Genomic DNA, 6,317 nt, shown 5'->3' with positions numbered 1-6,317 from the left:
TGAGTGCCTGCAATGGTTCTGAGCCCACAGATCCACCGGGGAAGAACACAGGGCCATTGTCCTCCCCTGGCAGCACCTGAGGTTTCAAAGAAACTGCACAAAATGTTCACAGCTGTTCTGAGTTCAGTTCAGAAGAAGGTCAAAAGTATGCTTGGCAGGTCAGGGGCACTAAGGGAAGTTTCACTAAAGATGATGACAGATTCGAAGCTCTCGATTCACCCGAATCTATCACCACTCACCCTGTTCCCCCCACCACCACCCAAAATTAAAAACTCAGGACGACACTGGGGTCAGTGCACGGCCAGAAGAGAACCTTTTCTTGTCTTTCATGGACCGGACGAGAATGTGATCCGGGTGATTTCCTGAGTTGGCCAAACAGGAAAGTTAGGTGAACACACAACGGGGACTGTTTTGTAAGGGAAATTGTCCCGATAGATAAAAAGCCCTCCTCCAAGATGCACGGAAATCCAATCTCCTGGCGGGTGGGGATCCATTTGGAAAGACCCTCTCTTTTTAATAAATCTTTGCTTCTAGTGTCCAAGTGCTTGCCCCCGATGTTAATGCCTAAAGGGTTATTCAGAGCAAGGCCACAGGCTCTGGTCATGTGTGGAGAGCAGTGTTCAAGTTGGAAAGGGTATTTGGGGGGTTGGTACCATGTACAGCAGAGATTTCAATCAAGCCTGACCTCCCAGTGATTGAGGTCACAGGCTGGCCATGGACCCCATCACATGCAGTGCAGTGGGCTAGACAGGCTAGCCCAGCGGACTTCAGACTGGGGCTACACGAAGACTTCCCAAGAGTTCTTGGTCATGTTTTATTCAAAGACAATCAATTTCCAAATCTTGGCTTCCTTGAATGGGCCTACAGTGTTAGTTTCCCCATCCTGGCATTGCCCAGGGCGTAAAAAATCCCCAGGGGCCAAACAGGGATGCAGTTTGAAATGCTGGTGTCCCCCAGAGTCTTCTTCACTTTCCATATTTAATAACTATCAAGTTTTAGAATGTGTTTAATTGGCTTTGTGAACTACTATTAGTTGTATTAATAACTCAAACCAGAAAAATATTTTTAATACTAGGAACCTATAGGCATGGGAAAATTATCCTGTGGGCCCATAACATGAACTAGGATATGAAATGTTTAGCAACAGACTGGGGTGGCAGAGTTTTGATTTGTAGCATTTGCCAGTTTCCATGGCTGATTTCAAGCTACCAGCCTGATAACGTAATACTGAGGTAGAAGGGGGCTCACACAGCCGGATGGAGCAGCTCAGCACGTGGCAGCCCTGGATCCCCACGAAATACGCAGGGAAACCCTCAGTGTACAGTGGTTTTCCACATGTGGTTGGGGACCAGAAATGTTTGCATTACCGGGAACCTACTAGAAGTACACATCCAGACCCCTACCCCAGGCAAGCGGAGCCCAGCCATGTGTGTTCTTAACAAGTCCCCTGGTGATTCTGTTGGACACTGGATAAAGCTGAGACCCACTGACTACTGGTTCTCTATCCTGGCTGCATTTAAGAATTACCTGGGTAGATTCTGAAGCCTGTTGGTACCTAGGTCTCTCCCCAGACATTCTGATGTAATTGGTCTGGAGCCTAGGCATCAGTATTCATTCAAAGCTCTTGTATATTGCTAAGATTCAGGCAGGGTCAAGAAACCCAAACCAGGGTTTCTTTAAGGAAACGTGACTACAAAGACCCTAAGAGCAGGTCACAGGAGCCTCAATGTCTCAATATATAAGCCGTATGAATGACATTCTCTCTGGCCTACAAGTGTCAGACAGACACTTCAGGCTACTGGTAGCATGGGAGGAAGGAGGAACTGGCTGACAGGAGGAGTTCCCAGCCCTTGGGAACTCTTTAATTCCTCAACCCTGCTGGGAGAATCCACCCGCATGCCTTTCCTTTGTCCCAGGATTTTAACCAGTCCTGTCACGCCTTGAGATGCTCTTCCCCAGCTCCACATTTTGACCTTGCCTGGGTAAAGCTCCTCTCTCTTTCAGATCATTATACAAAAATCTTGAGGGAGAAGAGTCAAAAGGGATGCTAGGGACACTCCTTCCAAGTTGGAGTGTCAAGACACTAACTGAAGTTGATGGGATCACCGGGAACTCTGAACACTCCTGGTGCCCAGCCTCACGCTGGCCGATCGAGTCAGACTCTCTGGAGGTCGGGACAGTCCATTGGTGCAAACACACTGGCAAACTGACATTTTAAAGTGAAACAGTGTGTGCATCCCCCACAAGGCAGTGATTCCACTTCTTTATCCAGCCCCTAGAGAAGCCCTTGCTCACTGGCACACATGAATGAAGATGTTCATGACAGCAGAAAAAACTGGAAACAGCCCAAAAGTCCATCACCAGCTGACTGCATCAATAAACGCTGATTTCCTGGATTGGTGAATATACAGCAGTGAACCCGAATGAAACTACTCATGTCAGCTTGTGTTAGCTTACAGTATTGAAGGAAAGGGTGCGAGGCACAGAGTAACACAGAGTGTGATCCTACTTTTAACACATCTAGATGTTAAGGGATACCTATAAAGATGAGAAGAGCTCTAAAGAAAAGCAAGATCATGATCATCACTAAGGTTAGGGTGAGTGGCTTCGTAGGGGGAGGGGAGCCTTAAAAGTGCCCACAGAGTTCCACTTGCTTAACTGGGATGATGGTTACATGAGTAATTGCTTTATAAGTTATATGTGTTTTATCGTAGCTGTTATTATGTATATGTCTCCCTCCTCAAATAAAAGGTAATAAGATGGCAGGGTATTACTTGAAATTACAAAGTCAACTAATAAAGGAATGGAAAGGAGCAATTTAAGCCTTTTGGGAGGGCGTGAATGGGGTGGAAGCAAGCTGATTCTCATGTGTCAGTCACAGCAGGAAATCAGGAGACAGTGTCTAAACGCCTCCTGACCCTAACACCCTTAACCACCCAGAGAGACAGCTGTGAGCTCAAAGTGACTGCCAGAGAAGACGGCGACGGCACTGATGCTCATTCAGCCTCCTGCTTTATCCTATATACCCGTAGCCAGGGGAACCATGTACAAGGATGACTTTGCTGAAAAACTAAGAAACATAAAACCTCTCCCTAGTGGTTTTTCTCCTCCTGGTCTTGATGGAACAGAACCTTGCACAGATAGGTTATTCAGGAGAAGGACAGAGCAAGGGAAGAGGCAGCGGGGAGGAGCAGGCGGGGAGATGAGAGACCCCAGTTTCCACCTTAGTTTAGAGACATCCTGAGGTTGGCTTCCATCACGAATGGACGGCTGCCTCCGTGCCCCTGTGCTGTCCTTGTCTCCCTTCGGCAGGCTGGTGAGCAGCCAGTTCCGGAAGGGCTTGAGAGAGTGGAAAATCCCGGGTGATGCGCCAGCCCTTCAGCTTCAGTCAAAGGAACTGTGACAAGAAAGGCCTCGCATATTAATGAGACCCGCTTACATTCTCCGCCTCTCGATCACCCCCCTACACTCTCCGGTTCCAGCCGGTCACAGAGCTGAGAACTCCAGATGTGGTTAGAGAAGCTGCCTAAGATGCAGGGAGGGTCACCCAGATGCTCATTCAGAGTTGCCCACGTGTGGCCTCAGTGCAAAGGGTCCCAGACCTTGACAATTAGAATCTCGGAGAGTGAGGCCTGGGAATCAGGACTGCTCACACCACTGTGCTTTGAGTGATCCTTCTGGATGTGACAAGTTTGGGAAAGAGCACGGTATCGCTCAGCCATCACTCAGGGCCTGTTTCCCGAGGGCCCACGTTTGAGAGGTGCCCTGCCTCCTAAAGGCTTGGGGGTCGGCAATTGAGACAAGACCCGCAAAGGGGTCACTCAGCACTGAGTCAGATCCACAGAAACACGCACTGCACATTAGCCATTACTATTTTCAGGGCACAGTCTCTGACCTCAAGGAGCTCACAGCCTAGAGGGAGAGGCAGGAAAATTAACAAGGAATTAGAGATGCTTCCCTGGTAGCTCAGCTAGTAAAGAATCCACCTGCAATGCAGGAGGATGTGATTCCTGGGTCAGGAAGATCCCTTGGAGACGGGATAGGCTACCCACTCCAGTACTCATGGGCTTCCCTGGTGGCTCATACAGTAAAAAAAAATCTGCCTGCAATGCAGGAGACCTGGGTTCGACCCCTGGATGAGGAAGATCTCCTGGAGTAGGGCAAGGCAACCCACTCCAGTATTCTTGCCTGGAGAATCCCGTGGACAGAGGAGCCTGGCGGAATACAGTCCATGGGGTTGCAAAGAGTCGGACACGACTGAGCGACTGAACACAGCACACAGTACAGCACAGAGATGCTTACAAACCAGAGAGAGAAGCTGCTTCATCTCTGCCCATCGCAGAGATGGGCCCGGAGGTTACAAAGCAGAGACTGGTTCACACTCTCAAGTCAGCAGTATGCGTACAAGGATTAAAATATGTTTTTTAAATCTGGTTAGCACTCAGTTTTTAGGATTCCAGGTAAATAATAAAACAGCATTTCTCTGGTGCTCATTGGGCCCTTTGCACATACAAAGGAGCAGTGAGGTACATGCTATTCTTTTCCCAGTGATCGTATGGATGAGGAAACGGAGGCATGCACGAGGGGCCTGGGGTCACACTGTGGGCTGCCTGGCTCCAGCATTCACGCCCTTACCCTCTCCAGGGTCTTGGTCTCCCCCTAGCGAGATGATTTCTGTAATAAAGACATAATAAAGTTCGCTTCCCCCATAGACAGTTTAGGAACAACCACAATGCCCAACCCCTGGGGAATGAATAGATATCTGATACTTTATAAACTTCATAAAACAGGAGGCTGCCATTGCAAATGTGCTTCTGCAAAGTTTAAAGGAACAAGGAGACAAGCCAAGGGCAAAATACAGTGGAATTTATACAATTCCTGTACATTTTGATTATGCAAATTTATTGCTCTATTCCCAAAGTTAACAATGTCCCCAGAGGGGACACTGTGGCTTCTGTCTGGTGGTGTCGAAAGCCAACCAAGCTGATTCCTCTGAAAGTAAAGCAGAATTTAGTTTCTTCCACTCAGCCATCTCTGCCCCAGTTTTCCCTCTTGCCTTTCTGAAAAAAAATTTTTTTAAAACACAAGTGAAAAAAAATTAAAACACGTGACTCCTAGTTTACGTTTGTTCCTGAGTGAGCTGTTCATAGTACATCCTTTAAATGTGACTGCCCTATAAAAAAAAGTTACGTTCATAACTAAGTTGCAGCCCAGCTTTTTAACTGTCTAAACAACAACAACAAAAAACTAAACATAGATTAAATGATTGAAAAGAAATGGGTGAATTTTCATTTTCCCAAATGTCTACAATATACATGCATTGCTATACTGTTGGGAAAATTTTTCTAAAATAATTATCAGAAAATATACCAGGCAGAAGAAAAACAGACTGTCAGAGCATCAACAGGTGCATGGTGTTACTGTGATCAGGCAGAGCACAGAGGTGGGGAGAGGAAAAGAGGAGGAAGGTGAGGAGCTGCAGAGTTTGGAGGGGCGGGGTGCTGGCCTCCTGGTATCAGCAGACCCAGTGTTAGGATGTTGGGAGACCCCAGGGAGAGCTCTACCCAGGGTGGAGTTGCCTTAGTAGAGTGGTGGTGGTGGTTTAGTCGCTAAGTCATGTCCAGCTCTTGTGACTCCATGGACTGTAGCCCACCAGGCTCCTCTGTCCATGGGATCTCCCAGGCAAGATTACTGGAGTGGGTTGCCATTTCCTTCTCCAGGGGATCTTCCCAATCCAGGGATTGAACCCAGGTCTCCCACATTGCAGGCAGATTCTTTACCAAATGAGTCTTCATGGAAGCCTTAGTAGAGGTGACCAATCAAAAAATATTAATGAAATGTATGCTAGAACAGTTTGCTTGTTCACAGAAGGGACGATTTTGGAGACAAGTGGACCCAGTGTTTGAATCCTGGCTCTTCCATCTAATAGCTGGGTGACCCAGTCCCAGCCTCATTTCCTCGTTTGAAATAAGTGAAATAATCTTGCCCTCACAGAGTCCTTAGGAAGATTAGGGAGATAATGTACCTAAAGTGCCCAGTGCAGGAATTGATATGTAGCAGGTACTCAACAAATGTAACTTCTTCTCTCCTGAGTGGCCTGTAGAAATACAAGCTGAAGTGCTGCTAAAGAGTTCACTTCAGTTCAGTTCAGTCGTGTCCGACTCTGCGACCCCATGAATCGCAGCACGCCAGGCCTCCCTGTCTATCACCAACTCCCGGAGTTCACTCAGACTCACATTCATCAAGTCAGTGATGCCATCCAGCCATCTCATCCTCTGTCGTCCCCTTCTCCTCCTGCCCCGAATCCCTCCCAGCAT

General features: G+C 47.7%; 1 protein-coding gene across 1 annotated transcript in view; it reads right to left on the bottom strand.

Annotated features, from left to right (window-relative positions):
* Positions 1 to 6,317, bottom strand: part of IQCK (IQ motif containing K) — a 165,769-nt gene that overhangs the window by 2,705 nt on the left and 156,747 nt on the right. The window lies entirely within an intron of this gene.

This window comes from Bison bison, unplaced genomic scaffold (genome assembly GCF_000754665.1).
Source record: "Bison bison bison isolate TAMUID 2011002044 unplaced genomic scaffold, Bison_UMD1.0 scf7180017864072, whole genome shotgun sequence".
Classification (NCBI taxonomy): Eukaryota; Metazoa; Chordata; class Mammalia; order Artiodactyla; family Bovidae; genus Bison; species Bison bison.
This window is presented reverse-complemented; position numbering and strand designations above follow the sequence as displayed.